The sequence below is a fragment of the Muscardinus avellanarius genome (genome assembly GCF_963383645.1).
Source record: "Muscardinus avellanarius genome assembly, chromosome: 14".
Lineage (NCBI taxonomy): Eukaryota > Metazoa > Chordata > Mammalia > Rodentia > Gliridae > Muscardinus > Muscardinus avellanarius.
In genome coordinates, this window is record NC_137800.1 from 67,202,692 (window position 1) to 67,228,622 (window position 25,931).

The following is a 25,931-nucleotide window of genomic DNA, read 5'->3' on the forward strand; positions in this document are numbered from 1 at the left end:
AAATCCTAAAATTTGATGGAGAGTTTGATAAATGTTCTAACATTGAAAAATAATCCTTTAGAAGGCATTCTATGAAGAAAAAGTAATACAAATTTACAAGCATTATTTTGATATGACAGCAAAGGGAATTTGGATGAATAAAAGTGTGTTTTACTAAATAAATAAAAGTATGTTTGATAAATATATCACTGATTATATTTATTATTATTATTTTATTTTAATAAATGTATGTACTTAATTATAGATATGGCTTCTCACAGGTTTATACCTAAGTCGTCCAATTATCCTTTAGTTTTTAATATTTTTGTATTCCTTAATTTAAAAAAATGTGTTTTTATATTTTGGAGCTGAATTGCCGACTGTTTGCAGAACTTCTTTGAGTAAGCAAAGCAGCAGGGTTGGATAGCCAAAGATCACAGAAGTCATCTTTCTGAGTTGACTTATTTGGAGAATACTCTGACTTAGATGACTGGATACAAAAGAACTGGATACAACCTTTATTATTATTTTTGGAGCTATCCTGTGATGTTATGGTCTTGAGAGGTTAATGGGAATATTTGGAATCACAGGCATCTGTTGTGTAAACGTTATTGTTCAAAATAATGTCTTAAATCTATGTATTAGATTGCTAGAGTGGCCATCACAAAGTAGCACAGATTTAAATAAAAATTACTTCCTCAAAGTTACAGAGACTATACATTTATAATCAAGGTGTGGGCAGGGTTGGTTTCTGCTGAGTCCTCTGTCTACGGCTTGCAGATGGCTGTCTTCTCTCTGTCTCCACAAGATCTCTCCTCTGCGTGCTTCTGTGTCCTAATTTCCTCTTTCTATAAGGACACCAGTTACAAGTTAAATGGGCTTAAAGCCCACTAATGTAAACTCATTTAACCTTAATTACCTTCCTCAGGACCTTGCCCTCATTAATCGTACTGAGGCATTGAAGTTAGAACTTCAACATATGAATTCTGAGTGGACCAAACTCAGTTCATAACAGTCACTATAATAAAATTTTGAATGTTCACTTTACCATTGGTTTCAATTCAGGGTTATTTGACAGATTATACATCAGCCTGTCATAATTACATATTCTTGCACTATTTACCAACTGTTCCTGCTTCAAATCTACTTTGGGGAAATAAAATACAAATGAAAACCTCTTGTTCATGTGCTACCAGGAACAGAACCACTGCAGATGACGAATCCTGATGGTACTAAGGTTAAGACGTGGTACCCTGCCTACACAGCACATTAGCATCAGTGACAGCCATTTAACACATAATCTATTCCTGACGTTGTAGGGCTTTGAGCTGTGCACACCAGGAAAACAGAGTCCTGGGGTCCCTGTTGCATTATTTACCTCTGCTTTAAACTGTTAAGTCCACCGCAGCCATTTAGTAAATTATCAGTTTTCTTATTGGCCCTAAATTGTACCTAATTAAAAATGTGACCTCCACAAGCTAGTCCTCTTCCTAAAGAGACAGAACATAAACAGGAAAAATCAACTAATTGCTACAAAAACTGCGTTTGTGGCACTGTAATTGGACTTCAGTGAAATAAATGAACCCACTGGGGATTCCTTAATGAATGTTTAACTGCAAACGGTAGTCGGGCACTTAAGCAGCTAGGCTGATGGTCCCTAATGAAATCAAATAAAATCAAATAAAAGAATCTGGCATTTTTACTAACCAGATTTCTTGGCACTATGACACAAAGAATAATATATTTCCAAGTAAATAAATATAGGAAAAGTTATAAATGGAGCGGTGAAAATTTAGTTGACACTGCTCAGATTACACTTAGAAAAATACAGCTCAGCCACACACATACAGGCCACCTCGAGGAAGTGACATGTGTGGCTTCATTTCACACATGGGCCCCTCTGACATAAAAATCACTTGGGGGACACGGCCCACGTGAGGCGAGCTATGTTCCCGTCAACATGTAACAAAAAGCGCAATGTCCTTGCTTTCTTGTAAAAATATTTTCCATTCAGAAGAACATTTTTGCATTAACAAACATTAACATCACAACTGACAAATTTTATCAATGAGCTTCCTCAGGGAGTCAATAGCTTTTTTATTTATTATTCACATGCTTAATAGATGATGAAGGAATTCTAATGACAGTGCAATTGAGCTACAATTTTATTTTTCACGAGTACACGGATATTTAAGGAAATCCTAATAAGTTGTTATTTAAATAATTGAACGACATGTACCTATCAGTTGTGACTGAGACTACAAGTATTCCCCCTATTTGTATGCTTTCTCCCTTCTGTGGCATCCTGTTAAAGGTAGCCAGCCACCTTTGCATCTTAGTAGAAGTCCTGGCCAACTTCTAGCCATTGGAAAGTTGGAAGTAAGAACCAGACCATTTCTAAGACCTCTCCCATAAGACATTCCCAGATCATCCATGTGGTCTTGATTTATTTATTTTCTGTGGTACTGGGGGTTGGATTTAAGGCTGTTCTACCTCTGAGCTTCATCCTCAGTCCTATTTTTTTTTTTTTTAATGAAACATGGTTTTACTAAGTTGCTGAGGCCCTCAATAAGTTGCTAACACTGATCTTAAACATGGGATCCTCTCGGGTCAACTTACAAAGTACTAAAAGGCGTGCACCACCATGCCCAGCAAGTCTTTGGTTTTTGCTGTTGATTGATAGGCGGATGAAGAAGAAAATCGGAGTGTGGGAGATGAATGGCGAGGTTTGTTGGTTGATTGTGATTCTCAAACCTGCATCAGCCTCGCCTGGTGACTTGACAGAAATGCATCCTCTCAGATCTCAACTCTTACCCACTGAATCAGAGATGCACACCTGCTGTACTGTAATGTACACAATCTGCCTGGACAGCTCTGCAGGTGATCCTGATGCATGCTGAAGTTTTCGCATCAGTGCCTTCAAAGGATCCGCTACTGGGAAGGAACCTGGGTCCCTGATGAATGTACAGGAGGAGAACAAACATCCTCTTCCCCTACGTCCTTGAAGAGTGGCATGAAAAAAATACCTATTAAAATGCTGACAAAGTGGGGTAGTATGGAAGTTGGCATGCTCTACTTCCACTAGTACACAAATAAAGAAATCTCTCAAGTACAACATCTTTTAATCCTGACAGACAAATATTCTTTTCTTTTCAGTATTCACATTTCAAAAATAAGGAAATTGATGTCCAAGTTAAGCAAATTAGCAAAATAACACCACTGCCTTGTACAGCAGTAGGCTGTGAACTCACACACATGTGCACACGCACACACACATACACGCACACACGCACAGAGCTTTTGTCATGCAACACTTAACAGTTGAGTTTTCAATATGCCTCTTTGTATACGTTTGTCTTTGTGAAAATTGTCTTTTCTTTTTCTGCATTTACTTCATTATATGGTTGCTAGTATTAAGCCACTTACATAGCACCTCTTGTGTGTCCACAGCCTTCACTATTTCTGCTCTTTTGTTAATCAATAAAAATGAGTGGGGCACTTACTACTGTCATGAAGCAAATAACTCCTTCCTTAAGAAGAGACTCGCTGGATGTGGTAGTGCACACTTGTAATCCCCGCACTTGGGAGGCGGAGACAGGAGGATCGCGCAGGTTCGAACTTAGCCTTGCTGGCTTAAGAGACCCTGTTTCCAAAAATTAAAAAAATAGGTCTGGGAGTGTAGCCTGGAGGTAGACGGGTTTCCAGGAACCCCAGTACCACCAAAAAAAAAAAAAAAAAAAAGAGGCTCGGAATATGTCACCCCCAATACGTGCCTCTTTGACCCAAGAATTATCCTACATAAAAACAATTTACTATCAGTAGATGAATAGAGAATTATCTTCCTTCCCCTCTCTGTCTATAAATGCCCCTTGCCCAGGTGCCCCACCATTACCAGCAGGAGGAGGATACTCCTGTTACTGCAGACAGAGAACTGATACTGAGATCACTCCGCATATACACACTTTGCAAAGATAACTCAAATAACCCGTGTCTTCCATTAGATTTCTGCGTTTATTTTTAGACACTTTCCCATGATGTGCCAGCCCTCAAAATCCCGAACTTTCTTCTTTCATTAAAATATTATAGAGTCCCATAAATCTAACCACTTCTTTAAGTTTCACTTCATTTCCCTTGAGCTACTATGGACAAAAATATTAATAAAACTTATATGCCTTTTCTTCTGTTAATCGATCTTTTTTTAGTTTAATTCATAGGCTTCCAGGGACTGAACCTAAGAGGTTAGAGTAAAATTTTTTTTTTCCTTTCTGACACTCTATCTAGTCATAAACTGAATTTATTTTACTGAAGTTAAATAGGCTCTGAAGAGAGCTTTTTCCAAATAATTATTTGGGTAACATTTCACAAACATTTATATGATTTAGCAAATAGTATTCAAAGTAGATGTTAGGAGAAAATATTGAATAACAACAGGTTTTTTATCTTATGTTCTGCCATGAACTAAATGAAAATGTTAGTCCCTTTAGGTCTTAGCCCTCAATAATAAATGCATTTTCATTAATTTATTTTTAAACAGTACTGGGGATGGAAACCAGGGATGCACTAACATTATACTGTACCTCTAGCCCTTTTATTTTTTGGAAATATGGTCTTTCTAAATTACCATATTCTGGCTTCAAACCTGCAATCTTCCTGTCTCAAACTCTGAATTACTGAGTTCAGAGGCATGTACCACCGAACCCAACAGCCTCCAATACTTTTACGTGCAAAATTAGACTTAATGCTAAAGGAACTCTAAAATCTCTTATACTTCTATGATTCTCATTCAAAATTCTGAAAATTAGAATCTAGGTCAGATTGAAAAGATTATGTTCAGGATTTCAACTTTTCCGTTTCTCTTTGTTTTTGTTTGTTTGTTTTGGGTGGTACTGGGGTTCCTGTAAGCCCTTCTATCTCCGGGCTACACTCCCAGACCTATTTTATATTTTTATTAGGAAACAGGGTCTATTAAACCAGAGCGGCTGGCTTTGAACCTGTGCGATCCTCCTGTCTCTGCCTCCCAAGCGTGGGGATTACAAGCGTGCGCCACCACGCCCGGCTCCACTTCTCTTTGAAAAGAGATAAACCAAAGCTTTGTCCCCTGTCTGGGATTATGGAGAGTGAACGAGAAGAGCTTGCTCAAGTTCAGTATAGTAACTCTGAGATCTTCGCTGCTGCAAAAGGAATTCCACAGGCCGCAGGCGGAGCAAAAGCTCCAGTTATTTTAAGCATAACCATCCCACCAGGATCATTAAAGGATTTCACTATTGAAATGGTGATGTCCCGGAGTTGTGCACTGTGGCAACCCTGCAAACAGACTTCTGACAGGAATTAGTTATATCTGAAGTTCCAGGGACAAACTATAGCTCTCCCGACCTCATTTCTTAAAGCTCATTAACCTCATCTTCCAAATAAGGATACTAATAATATGTATATACTTTATCCTGTTGTCAGGTTTCAAGGAGGCAGGGTCTATAAAAACTCCTTGTTAAGTGTAATATTCTATTTACATGTTACTGTCTGATTATTTCTGTTCTTTCTCAAAATCTTAATTTTTTTGCAGTACTGGGGATGGAACCCAGGGGCATTCTAACTTTGAGCTACACCCCATCGCTATTTTATATTCTTTATTTTGAAACAGGGGCTCACTGAGTTGCAAAGGGCCTCACTATGTAGCTGAACCTGTCCGCAAACTGCAATCCTCCTGTCTCAGCCTCCCAAATGCTGGGATTACAAGCGTGTGCCACCACACCCGGCTCAAAATCTTAAATTTTGGTCAAAAAGAGACCGAATCTGCAATGTAAATAGACTCCTTGACTGAGATCAATTATAGAGATTTGTTAGAATTGGTAACCCAAGTCACCGAGTTAATTTAAAACACACAGTTTATTATTTTCTGAATGCATCTTGAAATAACTGCTAGCAAATTGTGTTCAAGTAGAGATCCTTGGGGACTACTTAAATAAATAGTTAAGACTCATTTGAAATTAGCAGCATTCATTGCATACAAACAAAATTATGTGTTAAAGCCTTTAAAAACTGTTCAGTGATATGAATTTAAATCCTGGGCCCCAAGGAACGCTATGTACACCTGTAATTCATGAAGTGTAGCTGTTTACCTGTAGCTCGGAGCCACAAACTCATTTCTTTCGGCAGTGAACTGGTCCAGGATAATGTGGTTTGAGAGCATGATGTACTTTTTCTCATTTTCCTAATGTCTTGGTTCGGTGTCTCCTCTCTGAACCTCTGTATCATTATGTAACAGTGTGGGTGAGGTCTGGGGTTGTAACAAAGGGAGAGAATAGGATTCTCAATACAGATGAAATCATTCTCCTCTCCGCACAGTCATTGTGTCCCAAACCCCACTCTTATTTCTGATGGACTAAAAATTTCTGAGTCCTCAGATCCTACTTGACCCTGTATAATCCGGAGGTTGAAAAGTAGCTTCTGGAATTTGGAGCTTATAAAGAATTTGATATCTAGCCAGGAACTCTTAAACAATTCAATTAATTCCTATTTATTGAACACAGATTATTGCTGTTAGGAGCGCAAGCTTATTCAAGGCACTTTCACTGATCTTAACGAATGTCAGATACCAAGGAATTTTCAGTAAAGTACATACTAAGGGCTAGGATAGGAATAATCCCAGGTTACCATGGTAATAAATAAGGAGCTCTTAATGTGATAGAGCGGGATTAAGAAAACATTGTCTGGGAGAGGATGGTAAGATCTGAAGGACATGTCTCCTCTAAAGTACAGATCAGAGTGAGGCAGCCACTGGCTGAGGAACACCAGCAACTTTCAGAAGCTGGAAGAGACAAAGAATGCCTCCACCCTGCTGGCCCTGGATTTTGAAACAGGGATAGTGATTTTGGATTCTGAACTTTCCGACTCTGAGAGGATCAATGATGATTGGGGATAAATTATTTAGAATAAATTGTAAAAAGCTACTATGTTTTTTGAAAATTTCTTATTGACGGGTCCAGCCCGTCAATGGTGGGGCTGAGCATGAAGGTTGAGTGTTGACGGCCCCAAACAATAGCAACACACGGAGCTGGGAGCCGAGTCAAGCAGGAGCTTGTTCATTCCTCTTCAAGCAATATATATAGCACAAAACCACGAGGGGAATTTCCAATGAGGAAATAGCCTAGCCTATCGGGATAAAGGTTATCAGCATGTAGTTCCCAGCCAATCCCAGGACATTCATGTGTGTGGAAGCTCCTTTAAAGGTAAAAAGCGAAAAACTACTCAGTCTCCCCACCCATAATGAATGGGGAAACCAAGCCTTCGTAACTTCCTCCAGGCGTCCTCTTAGCCCCTTTTCTGTGGAAGTTCTTAAACATTGCCTAAGGCTTAGCCTGCAGGCCGCTCAGGCTGAGGGAGGCTGCATCCCTTTAGGTGCTGTATGCACACGCCCCAACATGTTATGGTAGGTATAGAAAACTAAAACAGAGACCAAGAACAACATGAAAGAAAAACACATTTCCAATATATATCAATACTGGAATTAGTATGAATCAATCAAGATAGCCTCGAAAAGTGTAAGTAAAAATTAACAAAAATATAGCAGACAATTGATGAAGTCACAATTAAAATGAGAAATGTTAATACATCTCTTTCAGAATAGGTTAAGGAAACCTACATAGTTACAATTTAAGATTTGGATTTCTATAATGAAAAAAAAAATCTATCCTAATAGATGTAGGTAGAAACTTACACCAGAAGAAACTCATTATTTTCAATTACACATGTAACCATTTACAAAAGTAGTCAAGTAACTGGCCACAAAGGAAGTCTCAAACAGATTTACATTTGGCAGATCACATTTCTAGTCACAATAAAATTAAATCAGAAGCCAGTTTTATAAAGGTAATTGAAATATAACCTTATATTTGAAAACTGAAAATGGCATTCTAAACAATTCGTGGTATATACAAGAAAACATGCAAACATTATGAAGCATGTTAAGACTGAATGGTAAGGAAAGTTTGTGTACCAAGATCTATGGGAGATGAGCATGAAAGCATTTATATGGAAATTTGTATCCTTAGTGCATTTAATTAAAAAAAGACTGAACATTATTATGGTAGCATCTATAACAAGAAACTATAAAAAGCACACATTAATAGATCAATTTAAATAAAATTAGAAGTAACATTAGGGTAAAATAATTGAGAGATATTAAATATATATTCAATTTATTGTCAGGCATGGTAGCATATACCTGTCATCGCAGTACTTGGGAGTCTGAGAGAGGAGGATCACAGTTTGGAGGAACTAGCAAGACCCTGTTTCAAAATGAAAAAGGAAAATAGGCCTGGAGATGTGGCCCAGAGATGAAACTCCCCTGCATTCCATTTCTATTACTGAATTATTAATAAAATTATCAATAACACAAAATATAGATTTTATTCAAGAATTTAAAATAGAAAATTTATAAATGACTGAGAAAAAATTAAAGAACTAAATATATTATAAATGAAAATAGAATTGGCTGTAACTTTAATGGGGTAAATATTTACGCATATACATAGGAAATATATGCATATATACATATATAACAGAAAAATCTATATGCAGTGCATTTGAAAGTAAAAGCAAAATTATAGTTTTCTAGAAAAATTGAACTTCCCAAAGTGATAAAAGAAGCAGAAAAACAATATATGAGTATGGCTTAAGAAATAAAAACTCAATTAAAATATCTTATCTACAGTAAGCCCCTAAAAATGACCAACTGATTTTAAAGTGAAAGTATACATTTTTTAAAGAATATACTTTGTCTAAGATAGACTGATTAAAAGAAAGTACTAAATTAATAGATCTATATGCCTCATGTTATGATGTCATGGCAAGTTCTAGAAGGGATTTTAAATAGTAAAATGTAGCCTCATAGAAATTATTCTAGAATGTCTAAGATGGTTCAACTTTCAACTAAAATAATGGTTAAAAATGTAACAAATGATTTCTAATGTTCTCAATAAATTTAGAAAATAAATAGTTCAAAAATGAACTCCCTTCATAAAAATCACATCCAAATAAAATTTTATGGAGACACCTTTCATTATCTGAGTATAATTTATCTACTAAACATAAATAGGTATTGTTTAACTGTAGAATTTGAAAAAATTATGATTTAAATTTTTAATTTTTGGGGGGGAATGGTTGTACTGGGGGTGGAACCTAGGAACTTTTTCTATGGGGGGGCCATACTTCCAGGCCTATTTTATACTTTATTTGGAAATAAAGTCTCACTAAGTTGCTGAGTGCTCTACTAAGTAGCTGAGACTTGCCTTGAACCCATGTGATATTCCTGTCTCAGCCTCCAAGCATTGGGATTACAAGCATGCACCACCATGCCTGGCTAAGGGCACATGTAGTTTAAATCTCTCCTACCAGTAGTTACTATAATATCGAATCTACCCAATGAAACTAACAAAGAAAAATAAATGATTGGAAAGGAAAATACAAAGATGTTACTTTGGAAACAGGTATAATTTTTAAAATAGAGAACCCAAGAGAAACACAAGTAAAGAATAGCAAAACAAGAACTCAAACTTTCACTATTTGCAGACGACATAATACTATACTTAGAAGACCCAACAAACTCAACCAAAAGGCTTATAGAACTGATCAACAAATTCAGCAAAGTGGATACAAAATTAATCTTAAAAAATCGGAAGCTTTTCTGTATACCAACCATAAATCCATTGAAAAAGAAATCCAGAAAATGTTTCTACTCAGGATTTCCTACAAAAAATAAAACACTTAGAAATTAACTTAACCAAGGAGGTAAAAGACCTCTACAAAGAAAATTATAAAATACTGAAAAAAGAAATCAAAGAAGATCTTAGAAATTGGAAAGATCTTCCATTTTCATGGATAGGCAGAATAAATATCATCAAAATAGCCGTACTTCCAAAAGTGATCTACAGGTTCAATGCAATACCCATTGAATTACCAAGATCATCCCTCAAAGACATAGAAAAATCAGTCATTAATTTTATTTGGAACAACAAAAACTCAGAATAGCCAAAGTAGTTCTCAGCAACAAAAACAATGCAGGAGGAATCACAATGCCTGACTTTAAACTATGCTACAAAACCATAGTAATAAAACAGCTTGGTACTGGCACAAAAACAGATACATGGTGGAGCAGAATAGAAGACCCAGAAACAAATCCACACACTTACAGCCAATTAACTTTTGACAAAGGGGCCAAAATCATACACTGGAAAAAAGATATCCTGTTCAACAAATGGTGTTGGCAAAACTGGTTAACCATATGCAGAAAAATGAAAATAAATCTCACTTTCTCACCCTGCGCAAGAGTCAATTCAAGATGAAATTGGAAACTAGACCAGAGACCTTGAGGCTCCTTGAAGAGGACACAGGTCCAACACTGCAACACATAGACACAGATAAAATCTTTTTCAACAAGACCTCAAAGGCACAAGAAACTAAAAGGCAAACCAATATGTGGGATTGCATTAAACTGAAGAGCTTCTGTACAGAAAAGAAAACTATCAAGAACTTCAACCATGAGACAACAGAATGAGAGATTTTTGCCAACTACTCCTCCGTAGAGGACTAATATCTAGAAACATAGAATTAATAAGCATTCACCAAGATTTCTAGATATAAGATAAGATCAAAGTAAAATGGCATTAAGAAAGTGAGATAAACAGAAGTATTTTTAATTTCTTCATTAATTTTTAGATGTTAACGCACAGGGTCAAACAACATTTACAGAGTTTTCAGTGATTGCAGTGACACATATTTTTTTCTTTCACTCTTTGGAATTTTGAAAGGGGTCAAAGATTCGCTCTTAAAGAACATTGATAAGTAAATTTAAATTATTTTTATACAGTGATTAACTTCTGAAATTCCACTTGATTTTTAAGAACCACTTTTGAAAAGAGAACAGTATGTGCCAGTTACATAACTCTTCCTAGCACTCAATAATTCTTTGAAACTATAATGCTTATTTCACACAGCTGGAGGAAAGTTTACATTGTGGTCAGCTGAGTACCAGGACCGCGTCAGAACAGCAAATAGCAGTTCATTTTTGGATGCCTCTTTGATCTATTTTAGGGGCTGAACTAATGACTCAAGCATATCTTTCCTTTCTTCTTTAGCAATGGACCTTCAAATATCTGACTTTCTGTGATCAAAATCATCAAAGACTATTGTTTACAATGTTTGAAAATACAGAGATAGCAGCTCATGGAAAATCCAGTGTATTTAATGTGGTGTGTTCTCAAGATGGCCCAGGAATGGCTTTTGGAAATGTATGACTGTGTTGTTAGCAAACAGCAATTAAATAGTAAAAATACTGAACTGACTTAAGCAACTCGATGAAGCAAATCTTATCCTATAATGATTGTTTTCATAGTTTCAATGTGTAAGAAAACCTTAAGGTCAGTCTGCTCTTTCATTTAATCACATAGGTTTTATAAAATCTTTATGATCCTATATGTAGGATATAGAAAAGTTGATTTTCTAAAAGTCTGGAGTGCAATGGAAGCTGCCAAGTCTAGGGAGAGAGAGATGGAGAAAGGTTGGTCAGTGGGTCCTCAATGACAGAGAGCTAGACAGGAGTAAGAAGTTCTGGTGCACTATTACACAGGAGGGTGACTACAGACAATGATAATGAATGGTGTACTACTCTTTTACTTGTTTCTTTTTGGTAATAAAAATTGAACCCAGGGACGTTCTACTTCTGAGCCACACCCCAGTCCTTTATTATTTATTTATTTATTAAAATTTTGAAACAGGGTCTTGCTAAGTTACTGAGGTAGATCATTTTACACAAAACCTAGCAGTTATTCCTGCAAGGCGGGTTGCCCAGAGACAACCAGCATGTGGAAAAAGCTCATTTTTCTTAAACATAATTTTCTTGCTATTCTAATGTTTAATTTTTTCTTCTTTCTTTGGTAAATTATTTTCCTCTTTTTCATTTCCTATTTCTGGACTTATTAGATCCTAACTTTTCTTTGCTTAATTATTCATGACACATTTTTTTTTTCTCTCAGAATGTCTTTTAGTAATTTTGCCATTACATTCTGGTTATTATCTCTATTTTATCTTTTTTTATTTTTTTTATTTTTGGTGGTACTGGGGTTCCTGGAAACCCTTCTACCTCCGGGTTACACTCCCAGACCTATTTTTATATATTTTTTAAAATTTGGAAACGGGGTCTCTTAAGCCAGCCTGGCTTAGAACCAGCGCAATCCTCCTGTCTCCGCCTCCCAAGCGCGGGGATTACAAGGGTGTGCCACCACGTCCGGCTCTATTTTATCTTTTAAACCTTTAAGTCAATTTTTATTTTTATCCTAATTATATTCTTTTTAATTTTTTAATTCTTTTATAGTTACCTTTTTTTTTACAGCATGCTGTTTTAGTTTAAGAATTAAACAACTTGATTCTTCTTGATCTTTACTAGTTAGCAGACAGAGTCTCCCTTTGAGAGATAAGTTTTTATTTCAAGGTGAGAACATTTTTGTTATTGAGAGTTCCCTGAAAAACATCCTCTTTCCCTTCCCTATGCAAGAACTATAAAAAATTTTTTTCTTCTTTCTTCACTGAAAATTTGGTAGTGCTTCTAGAAGTTGAAACCATGAAAGATGGTTTTAACTGTGGAACTGCTCTCTCTGCGGTTCCTTACTCTCAAGCTAATACAAACATGTATTTCAGAATCTTTAAAAAATTACCATTTTACTATTTCCACTAGTTTTTGGCTCCTGCCATTATTTTCCTCAGGTAAGCATATCTCAGCTGTTATTGGTTCAAGCACCTCTCAATTTATTTTCCTTGTGACCCTCATTCTCTGATGGACCCAAAACACTTTGCTGATTTTCATTTATTACAGTTTTATCTTTTTGTAAGGACAGAAGTAATGACTATCAAATTTTTTACATGTTAGAGCTGAAATCAAGAGTTTCCATCATGTCTTTTTTTCCCTCTAATTCTGGATTTTTATTTACTTATAATTGGTAATTATTTTACAGTGTTTGTGAACAAAGCTTTAAATTCTTTTTATATTTTAATTTTTCTCTTCTTTATAATTTTACTTTTTTAATTCTTGTATCATCTTTGATATTTTCTGTCGAGCTATTTTTAAGTTCACTGATTCTTTTACTTTGTTTAGCCTACTGATAAGCTATAGAAGAGATTCTTTATTATCAAATTATATTTTAATTTTATGTACTTCTGTTTGACTTACCATATAATTTTCATCTATCTATAAAATTTCATGTCTTATTATAAATATTGATCATGCGTAAGATTTAATGGGAGAGATAGCTGAAATTAAGTACATTATCAAACACTATAATTGACTTTTGTTAGAAAACAATACAATTTGTAATATTTTTTAAATGGTATAACCCAATATTTATAAAACCAATTATAAATTTATAGAAAAACCTCTTTCTAAAAAAACTAAATACTTATGAAGAAATTCACCATTAGACCAGACTTGTAGAACTAAGTGAAAGCCATTTTATAAAGGCTTTGGACAGGCAAAAAGTATGTATGTATCTGTTCTAACATTTTTCAGGGAAAATTTGGTCATTTTCATTCAGCAGAGACAGATTTTTACAGCAAAAGAAGTGGTGAAATAATTCTGCCCTTGGGGCAATTGTAAAAATGTTTTAATGTGCCTCAGCTGGACATTTCTGTTTTGCCAAATAAAATGATCATTTTCTCCAGGCAAAAAATAGGGTATTTCATCTTAGAAAGGATTTGAAAATAAAGTATATGTAAAAACTGTATATAAAGCATCTTCAAATTTCCACTGTTAGGCATTAAAATGCTGATTTCCACTACCAAGGTAAGAATTCCTATGAATGAAAAAAATGCACTGTAGATTGTAGGAATGGCACTCTAAGATGCCATATTTTAATTTACATTAGGGAAGAGTTGGTTGTTTTTGTGGGCTTTTTTCCTGAAAAATCTAAAACAAATTCACTTCCCTTCTTCCAATGAAATAAAAACCCAGTATTCACAGAATACTGAGTGTTGAAAATTTAACATAACTAGATTTTAATAATACTATATTTTCTATTAAGTTAAATGATAGCAGATTCATTAAGTGTCAAGTGGGTTTACACATGGCTACATTCTTTTCTACATATTTTTCTTATATATTCAAAAGTTTGCAGTGTAACATATTAATATAAAATTCATAGTTATTTTTCCAATACTATTATAAATTGATAACAATTTTTTTTAAGATTTCAAAGGTTGTGTCCTGCTCTCATATAAATAGTTTTCATGAGTATATCCAGTATAATTGAATATGATCATTTCTACCAGTGGAGGCAGATTTTAGAATTAAAAGAAATGAAGAAGAAACCTGGTGTGGTGGCGCACGCTTGTAATTCCCGCACTTGGGAGCCAGAGACAGGAGGATCGCACAGGTTCGAAGCCAGCCTTGCTGGCTTAAGAGACCCTGTTTCCAAATAAAAAATATAAAAATAGGTCTGGGAGTGTAGCCCGGAGATAGAAGGGTTTCCAGGAACCCCAGTACCACACACAAAAAAAAAAAAAAGGAGAAGAAAATGCTGACATCACTAAAAATCACTGCATTGCCAGAGACTTAATAGTGTCCACATAAAAGCATAGCAAAAGGTAGAACTTTTTTGGTTTGGGAATCTGATGTAAGAGAGATGTTTCAGCTCAGACAGGTATGGTATATGCTATAAGAATTTAGGGTGGATACTAAAGTGAAGAATTGAGTCAAAGTCAGCCTTGGAGAGTAAACGGTGCATTTATTTGCTCACTATTTATTTGTTTGTTTGTTTGTTTGTTTGTTTATGCTAGGAATGGAACCCAGGACCTAATGGATGCAATGCATTTGCTCTACCACCAGACTGTACCCTCAGGTTTTATTTATTTATTTATTTATTTATTTTTTTATTTTTATTTTTGTGGAACCCAGGGACTTTTCTACCTTTGGGCTATATTCCCAGACCTTTTTTAAACTTTATTGGGAAACAGAGTCTCACTAAGTTGCTGAGTGCCTCACTAAGTTGCTAAGGCTGGCTTCGAACCTGTTTGATCCTCCTGTCTCAGCCTCCCAAGTGCGGGGATTAAAAGCATGTGCCACCACGCCCAGCTATTTATTTATTTATTAAGAACAGCTTCTCTTAGAGATGATAATTACAAATAACAAACTCTCATTGCAAAATTAAACTAGAATTTCTTATAAATTATAACACCGATTATTTTAAATAAAATCCATTGACCATCACAAAGAGATTTTTTAAAAATCGAATCTAGGTATAAGCTGAAAAGGTAACTACATTTTCACCGCATTTTGACATACACACGTATGCATTTATCATACAGTAATTTTGTTGTGAACATATCACAATAATCAAAGATTATAATTTTATCAAAATATTTCTGGATAGAGAAGAAAATCAAAAGACTTAACACTGGAAAAAAATAATACAACTTTTTAGACTTTGGAAGGAAATATTAGGATACCTTACATGTGCTGCTGACAACTTTTCACAAACCGAAATTCTCTATGTAGTATAGTTATATTTATTTACAGTTATAATCATAACTCATATTACCAGCAGAAAGGAAACCTTCAATTCTTAATTTTAAATGTTTTCTTTTAGGTTTCTCAATAAGCAATGAGGACACAGATAGCTTAATTTTTTTTTCATGTTAAAAGTTTATTTTTAAAAACACAAATGGAAGACAAATAATTTAGGCAGGAACTGCTTATCAGCTGTTTTGCTTCTGGGCTTAACTGGATTTAACTAGAATTGATATTTGGTGTCAGCTCATATTACATCATCAACGCACATGGGAGATGCCCAACATAAGAGAAGCTGTGTAGACATGTCAGTTCCAAGATTAAGAACCTCATGCCAAAGCCAGAATAATTCCTTTCACTTAATCTTAGCATAATTACTTTTTAGCCATGTGTGCTATGGAGTTAATATGCCAGCTTGGTGCTATCTAGTCTATATTTTTGTCCTTTACATTTATTTGATAAGCAGAGAAAGAGAAGGAAACTGAAGTTCAGTAAAACAGCTTCATTTTGCACACCCCTTCTGCCCGGTAGGCAGTCACAATGAAGGGGAAAAGAAGCACACTGTCTAGAAAGCAGGGTATGCATATGAATTTCAAGGGCAGGTACATATACTCAATTAGCAGGCTTTTGTCAATTGTGTGTAGAAAATTAACTTCTATTAAGAATGTCTATCATATTAAGCAATATAAGCCATGTATGGGAAAGTGATTTGCACATGTATTGATTTTTACATATGTTATCACCTTTATCTATGAGGTGTTAATATTAGATGTGTTCAGGTGGGTATTGGGAATATTTTACTAAGTGAAACTTAGCAGAAAATGTATCTGTATTTAAAATAGGTTTTTCAATGGAAATGTTGATGGATGCATAATCGTTCCCTGGCACCCATGGAAGACTGGTTCCAGAATCCCATCCTGAGAGATACCAAAATCCTTAGACACTCAAGGTCCTTATCTAAAATGACACAGCATTTGATAGAACCTTGCAAATTCTCTTATAATACCGTATAATACCTAATGAAATGCAAATGGTATGTTAATCGTTGTTATACTATATTGCTCGGGTAATAATGACAAGAAAAAGTGTACATCCTCCATAGAAATGTCATTTAATTTTCAAATAATCACAGTACACTATCCACTAAACTTATGGTGCTGGAGCCCATAGTTGCAGAACCTACCAGCAGGTGGAGGGTCAATTATATATGTATATTTATTAGATATATTCATCTCCCGTACACATCAACTTGAAATACATTTTATATCTAAATGCATGTCTATATCACACGAAATTGCAATACATTCCATATTTTTTTTTTTTTTTTGCTATGGAACTAACTCTCTTACATTCTTCCCTGACTTCTTTATCCTATTTGAAAATCTGGTCCATCACGCATACCAGCACTTCTGATCTTCCTTTGTTCTTTTCCTTCTTTTTATTGTAGTTATCATCTGTGCTTAGTAATGAATATGTTTATTTTTTCTGATGGTTACTGGCAATATTCTCTTGCTCTAACAGAAGCATAATGAGAAATGATCTTCATTTTTTTGTACAGATACATCCTAATAATCTATAGCAAAACCCGACACAAATATTATAGGTGCTTATGAATGAATGTGTATGTTACAAACATGTGTGCCCATCATACACATTTGTGCATAGATTGCATGTGGGGATACACACATGGATATGAGTGTGTGTCCACACTTTTAAATTGTGTTTTTCATGTATCCTTTCCCTAGGTTTCTTTCTTTTGTTATTTAGGCCATCATTCTCTTCTCTGTCAGTTAAATGGAGTAGGGAATATATAATGCTCAGAAGCTTAATTCCAAAGGTCCAGCTCATTTCTATAATATTCTGATCAAAGAGTTCTAAGATACATGTTTTATCAGGCAATATACTTGAAAATAGAGTCTTCTTTAATTTTCTCAATTTTTAAATTGCTATCATGGCGTTCTGAGCTTAGTTGGTCCATATTTCTTTTTCTTTTTCTTTTCTTAATAGTGCATTGCAATTAAACATCATAATGAGGTTCAGAGTGATGGAAACATACATGCACACAGCAGTTAGTATGCTTACCCCCAGAATTTTACTCAGCCACAAAGATGATCTAAGTTATGTAAGTTAGAAGAAAATGAAAGGAACTAAATAATATTAGACTGAGATTAACCAGTCTCAGAAAGTGAAGAGTTGTATATTTCCTCTCATTTGTGGAGGCCAGACAGAAATTGAGAAACAAAACACTCTAGATAAATACGAAGAGATTTCAGTGTAATATTAGAAGGGAGGACTAGGGCGGGAAGTGAAGGAAGGAGGTTTGATCTATATTTCTTCCAAATCAAATAAAAAGATACTCATCCTATGAAACAATCTGTATTGGTCCAAGTCTTCCAGTGATATGACTAGCGGCTCCACAGATTTATCTGCATAGGTTTAAGTTAAATACAATACAGTCATGTAATGAGCTGGCAAATTTAAGATCGTAAAGGCTCACACGTGAGTATTTCAATTGCCAGTGGTAAAGCAGTCAGATTGCCAAACCTCTCAAACCATGTAGGCAAATTTAACAGTACTGTGAGTGGACATATGAAAATATATATAAATTCTGGCTCAGATATTCAAATGTCTTAAAAGCTTAAAATGTCCCTCCTTCATTATATATATATATATATATATATATATATATATATATATATATATTAGGATCCAGAGGAAGCTCACCAAGTGATGTGTGTCCCTGTCCACTAAGAACACCTTGTGATGTGTGATTACAACGTACTAATAGAGTACATGAAAAGCTTTTAGATTGTAAAAAAATTAAGAGCCAAAGTAAGCAAGAATAACAACGAAAAAAAAAATAGTAATACATGACTCTGTACCCCTCTCCCAGAAAGTATGAAATGGCAGAGCTAATTTTACTGTCTTTTTGTAAAGAGTATGATGCAGTAGTCAAAACTAGGAACTGTAAAGTTCCAATTTGTAAAATCTTTTACATATAATCAATATTACTTTTTGTAAAAATTGTCCATAAACATGAAGTGTTTTCAAAAACAGTCTTTTCATGTATTTTACTGCCTATTATAATTTGTACTTATTTTATTTTATTTATTTGCTTACCGTCTCTCTCTCTCCCTCACTATAGTGATAGCTCTATGAAAGTAAGAAGGTTGTACATTTCGCTCCTCTTTGACGTCTTATATTTAGAAAACAGTTGTTATAGGTGCTCAAACTCATAGCTGTTATACAACAGGAGGAGGGAGTCTTCCATTCAGTGGGCATTTGGGTGTTCCCCAAACTCCTTTTCAATCTTCTCCAAGGAAAATTCTAAGGGAGAAAGAGCTTTAAAATTCCATGGTTATGTTTACTGCAATTAAACACCTATGACATCATAACTATATGCATAATCCTTATTGATGAGCTCATTGTTACATTAATTTGTGCTTGAGATACTTAATATGAAAACCAGAATTATATTTGATAAATAAACATGTTATCTGAAAAAAATGGATGAATGATTATAACAGAAGACACAGGTGTTTGATGGTGTGTTGTGAGAAGATTGAGCTGTCAACTGTAGATTTATTAAGTTCAAGGTGTCCCTTAGGGATTCAAGTAAACATAGAGTACAAGACACAGATGTACAAGAAACAAGCTGTATAGCTGTATGAGAGTACAGTTGGATGCATAAGCTTGGAGATAGGGAGTCCACGTCACATAGATACTTGAAGCTATAAGAAAGAAAGTGAATATAGTTAGAAAGAAGTGGTTTAAACACTGATCTCTGAGGCACCCCAACATTAAACAAGTAGGGTGCTTGTATTTGCCAAATAGGCATTTGAGAAAAGAGAGAGGTAAGCTGGGCATGATGGCGCATACTTGTAATCCCCGCACTTGGGGAGGTGGAGACAGGAGCATCGCTCAGGTTCAAAGCCAGTAAGGCTGGTTTAAGAGAACCTGTTCCTGTTTAAAAAAAAAAAAAAAAAAAAATATATATATATATATATATATATATATATATATATATATATATATATATATATATATATATAGTCTGGGAGTGTAGTCTGGAGGTAGAAGGGTTTCCAGGAACCCTAGTACCACAGAAAGAAAGAAAGAAAGAAAGAAAGAAAGAAAGAAAGAAAGAAAGAAAGAAAGAGGGAGGGAGGGAGGGAGGGAGGGAGGGAGGGAGGAAGGAAGGAAGGAAGGAAGGAAGGAAGGAAGGAAGGAAGGAAGGGGAGAGAGGTGGCTAAAAAAAAAAAAAAAAACATGAAGGCAGCTATGGGGTCCTGGCCACTAAATTATAACAAATTTTATTTGAAATGTTTGGATTGGAATTCTGGAATTGAGCTATATTGCTACCAGTGATTTTTGAAATAGGGGAAGGAAGGGAAGTGAGATATGGAAATACACCATTTGAAATACACCAGATGATGTGTGCAAGTATATTTGTATCACTTTGAAAAAAAGAAATTATTCTAGGTCTATTTTCATCATAAAAACAAGCATACAACAGAGGTATTAGAAAAGGAAGAAAAAAGTTTAAAAAGTAATTCATCCTGGAACTTGGTGAAACAGGAGATTTATCAGAAGACCTAAAAGCTACTTAGGTAGTTTTATAAATTTGTATCCTTTCAGTTTTTTTCTTTGCATACATGCTCTTAAATACTGAATTAAAATTTTGAAGAGACTTGTAGCAAACCTATTCACCTATTCATTAAATCCTAAAAGGTTTAAACATTATTGTCTATTGATTATTTTTGATAAACAATCTATAAGGAGTTAAATTTTATCTTTAACCTCTTATTGTTGGATACTCAGATACTTGTCTTTAAGTCAAGTGATATTTCTGAAAGCCAACTCTGCTAGGTGTAGTAGAGAGATGAACAATGTCCTATAAAAGAATCTATACATTAAAATGATTTAAAAATATAAAATTTAGAATGTACTAATCGTTCTTATATATCAGAGGCTCTTCTGGGTGATTTACATTTAGTGTCATATTTAATATTTTTACTTCTGAGAAAGATGTTATTATGAGGATGAATATGTGCACACAATTATCAAAATGCTTGAGTAGTTTGTAAGAACATGCAGGGCTAGTTTCTGGCAAGGACGTTGCTTTTAAAAGGCTTCTTGGAGGAGGCATCCAGGGTTGTCTAGACATAAGGACCGGGCTCAATTCACATAGCCCATGTGTTACCCGAGAGCCATCCTGAAGCTAGCTCGAGGCTGCCAAAGCCTTTAGGAACTGGAGTAGCATGAACAAGCTTATTATCAAAACAACAACTCTAGAAATAAGTCTAAATCCACCTGACTTGGAAAGAGGTGTGAAGTGAGAGTCAAGGAGTGGAAGTGGGCCTGAGGGGAGCTTTCCTTCTCAGTGCTGAGAAGCAATTTTTGGACATGAAAAACTGGGTTTAAAGAATAAATATTAGAATGGAATTTGGTTATGAAAAGTTTTCCTGCAAAAGATTTAGTAAATTGGAATCCATATGAATGGTTCTATTTTGATTGTTCCTGATTTCATTTTTCAATGATTAGTGTCAGCTAGCCAAGTTCACGGTAAAGGTGTCATTCCTGTATTATTTTTGTTTGATAGCAATTTGAGTATAATGTGCCTAGGTGTGTGATTATTTTTAATTCTTATTCTAAATATCTTTCTGAATTTTTTCTAAATAATTGTTCTCTTTATCATTGTTCCTATTATTATTAATTATTATTATTATTATTATTATTATTAATACATCATTGCTCTTGAGGTCTTTGTCTTCTTATATATAAAAGTATTTCCTTATCTACTACTAAATACAGTTTTTTTTAGAAAATGTATCATTTCCATTACCAGTTATCTATACTATATATTTAAAGTACTTGCTGATTCTTTCTTTTTTAATATTTTCAAAGTTCATAATTTCTATGTGAAATTCAAGATTCTACCTGGTATCATCCTTCTTCTGCCTAAAGAACTTACTTGAATATTGCTAATATTCAGATCTGCTGATCTGAATTCTCTCATTTTTATTGTATGGGAAAGTCTTTATTTGGCTCTAAATTTGAAAGACCGTTCCACCGGGTATGGAATTTCATTGGAAGGTTTGTCTTATCTCTCTCTCTCTCTCTTTTTTTTTTTTGTGGTACTGGGGTTCTTGGAAACCCTTCTACCTGCGGGCTACACTCTCAGACCTGTTTTTATATTTTTATTTGGAAACAGGGTCTCTTAAGCCAGCGAGGCTTGCTTCGAACCTGTGCAATCCTCCTGTCTGTGCCTCCCAAGCGTGGGGATTACAAGCGTGCGCCACCACGCCCGGCTTGTCTTTTATCTCTTAACATATCAACCCCTGTAACATACAGGCTTGCATTGTTTCTGAGAATGTATCTGCTACTATTCCCCTATATGAAATACTTCTTTTGGTGCCTGTAATGTTTTTCTTCTTTGATTTTCATGATTTCATGCTTTAATTATTTTTGAAAATTCTCGACTAATATTAAAATTTCTTCTGTTCTTTCTTTTTTCTTCCTTTGTGAAACTCCAATTTTATGCATATTACGCCATTAGATGTTGTGCTGCGACTCTGAGGTGCTCTATTTTTTGTTTTGTTTTTGGTTTTTGGTTTTTATTCTTTTCCATTGGCTTGAATAATTTTTTTTTTACCTCACTTCACATTTACTGAGTTTTTCCTGATCGGTATTTATTCAACTCATGAACCTGTTGAAGATTTGTCTCTTTACTCGGTTTCTTTTTATTTTATTTTATTTTATTTTTTTACCGTTTCCACTTACTTTTTTTGGGTGTTGAATTGTCTCATTTGCTCATTCATGTGGTGCATTTTTTTTGTTAGATCCTTTAATATTGTCACAATTGTTTTAAAGCCCATACCACTTAATTGTAATATCTGAGCCACATATTTTCTTCATATGTTGTTTATTTTTTTATAATAGGGATTGAACCCAGTAGATTTTACCTCTGAGTAAATCCCTCCTCCCAGATCTGCTTTTATTTTGAAACAGGTTCTCATTAATTTGCTGAGGCCTACCTTTAATCTGTGATCCCCCTGTCTCATCCTCCTATGGACTAGGATTAGAGATAAGTTTTATCTTTTGAAATATATTGGTTCTTCCTGATTTTTTTTTTGTGCGTGTGTGTCTTAATTTTTTTATTCAAGTTAGATATTCTGTACAGAAGAACAATAGAAATAGAAAAACATCATACTCAGAAATAACAAATTTATTAATGTGCAAGATGTATATTCACAAACGTATCAAAGTCAATCACTAAGCCAAACATGAGAAGGAGGGAAAAGGGAGGGGTTGGGGCGGGCAGTGGGGAAAGGCTAAATGAATGATGTGTGCGTGTATGCCTCTGTCATTTTGTACCCCATTAAGATCTATGACATAATGCAACAGTAGAAATATAAAAAAGAATATCCCAAGCTGAGCATAATGGTACATGCCTGCAATCCGAGTATTTGGGAGGCTGAGACAGGATGATCACCTATTCATGGCCAGCCTCAGCAACTTAGTGAGACCCTCTCCAACTTAGTGAAAGCCTGTTTCAAAATGTAAACAAATAAAATAAGGTGGAGAGGCAGCTGAGAATTAGGGTGCCCCTCGGTTCAATCCCTAGTGCCCAAATAAGCAAAACAAAACAAGAACCAAAAAAAGAATATTCCCAAATTTGTTGTGTGAAATGAGTTGGAGTGATGAAAAAGCTCTGGAATTGCACACTGCTGGTGCTTATGCAACAGTGCGAGCACACTGAATGCCACTGAAATGTGACACAGGGAATTTCATATTACAAATATTTCACCATGACAAAAAGAAAAAGTTAAACTCACAGTTGCCTTGGGACGGAGCTATAGGAAGAAGGTTTGGGAAGGAACTGGCAGGGCCATTATTTTTCTCTCTCATGATGTTCAGTCTGTCCAGTAATTATTATACTTATCTTTGCTTTATTTCAGCATTGAATTGTGTTATATTTACCAATAAAAAGGTTAATTAGAGAGAGAAAAAATGACTGCACCTTTTTTAAATTATTGGTCAATGCAGTTTAACTAGCCTATTCAGAAACTTGACCTCCTGTGTTTGTCATTGGTGTGGGTGTCTTCCACGCATATCAAGCTTCAAATTCCTCTAGTACTTAGGCTAGCCTCTATGGTCCCCGTAGGTTTTCCTCCATGTCCCTTTTCTGCCGTCATCTTACAGTCATCCCCAAATTCCAGTCCCACAGAAGGAAGTCCCTATCCTGGTCCTCACACTTTCTCTAATGGTAGAGCGCTACCCTGGATACTTGGTGCTTGGCTCACGCTGCAGTTGAAGGGGTTCTCAGTGATCCCGGTATAACCTCAAATTTAGACAGCATCTATGTGCCTGGCTTCAGGGGTTGCTTATTTATTTATTTTTTAAGTGTTCCTGTTCCTCTTCCCCTATGACAGCCAAACTCTGTCTTCTATCTGTGGGTTTTTTGGAGGGATGGGGGTAGGAGTGGGTCTTCCCATGGTTTGTTATGCTTCCATGCATCTAACCAGCACTAGTCCCCCTGCCCAAGAATATCTCTGCAGTTAAGAACTTTGTAAGATAAAAATAATGCCTACCTCTGAAATCTCTGTTCTGCAGATCTGTGTACTGTCACAGGAAATGAAAATAAATTGCCCTTCTGGGGCAAAAATCAGGCAGATTTGCTTGCAGTCCATTAGCAAAGATTGGGTCATCCTAAATCAGGGATCCTCTTCTGTAATACAACCGCTGCGTGTGCGGGTGTCACCTAGGGCTCTGTAACCTGCTGGCCATTGGGGCTCAGGAAACTCGTGAAAGAAAATGATGATGCTCTGACTACCACTGTAATATGAGCATCAAACTGCCTCCTGTCTCTGACCCCAGACCTCACATCGTTCTCCCAGCACTTAAGAAGTTATGTCAGGCTAATTCATTATTTTGTAAGTAGAGCAGAAACCTCAGATTCTTCTTAGTTCCTGATGATCTTCCGTGGAAATTCCCTGCCCCCGCACTAGTGGTACTAGCCCACCCCTGGGAGCCAGTTAGGATCCTGGGTCAACAACTGTTCTGTGTCTCCGCTACCCAGAATTACAGGGCTCAACATTTTCCCACTGGCAATGGGCTTCTGCCTGTCTTAGAGTTGCCTTCTCATCTCCCAGGCTTTGACTGCTTTTCTTCCTGAAGGTTCAAGGCCTTTGCTAAGTGGAGAAAGTTCTTGCCAAGTGGGTGGTTCCTATGCCTCCATCCCCACAAATGCCAATCTTCCCCTTAACCTGTGTTCCCAAGAGAAGACTTGTCTTGTCTCCTGCTTCATCTGTTTTCCTCCCAAGCACCTGCTAGAGACCTGTGAATACAACTTTGTACATGTAAGCTTTCCTATCACCTAGGGCCCTTGGCTTTTCCCAACGAAGACATTTCCTAAAGGGTTCATTAAATTTTGCTTATTTATTTTGTTCCACTTCTGTGATGATCACTTCCTTCAAGCCAAAGCACTTTGTCCTCTCTCTCCTTTGCAGTGATTATTCATCTTGGTTGCCTTGAAAAATCAGCTCTCTAATGAGCTCAAGAGAAGATGGTCTTGTAGATAATGACTATGACCTGAATTTTTGTGTCCTCCTCTCCAAACTCATCTGTTGATAGCTAGTCCCTAGTGTTATAGATGTGATAGTACTAAAAGACGGGGCATTTGATGGGTGATTAAGTCATGAGGGCTCTTCCATTATTAAATGGGATTAATGTCTTTATAAATCTCAAAGGTAAGAGCTATCTTCCTCTACCTATTTTTTTTTTTTTTTTTTTTTTTTTGGTAATTGAACCTAGAAGCACTCTACCTCTGAACTATTCCACTAGTAGTTTTATTTTGAAAGAGTCTCATTGGTTGCTGAGGGTTTCACTAAATTGCTTCAAACCTGCAATCCTCCTGTCTCAATTTTCTGCATATTGGGATTACAGGCATGCAACACCACATCCAGCTCTACCATATCCCTTTCATCATGTGAGGACACAGGAGAATTAGGCCATCTTCAGCCCGGAGAAGGGTCCTAGCAGAGCCTGATCAAGTGGTCAGGTCTTGGTCTTCCAGTCTCTAATACTATGAGATGGATTTCTGGTTTTATTTTGTTTCACTTTTTGGTATTAACTATTAATTAATAATTCTGGCATTAACCCAATGGTGTTCTACCTCTAAGGTACACCCTCAGCCCTATTTTAGTTTTTGTTTTGAAACAGGGTTTCACTAAGTTACTGACAGTCTCACTATGCTTCTGAGGCTGGCCTCACATCTGCAACTCCTCTCTGTCTCCCAAGTACTAGGATCACAGGAGTGTGCCACCACACTGGCTTACGCACCCTTGAGAAGGGTCCGGAGGAAACTGACCACATGGGCAGGTCTTGGTCTTCCAGTCTC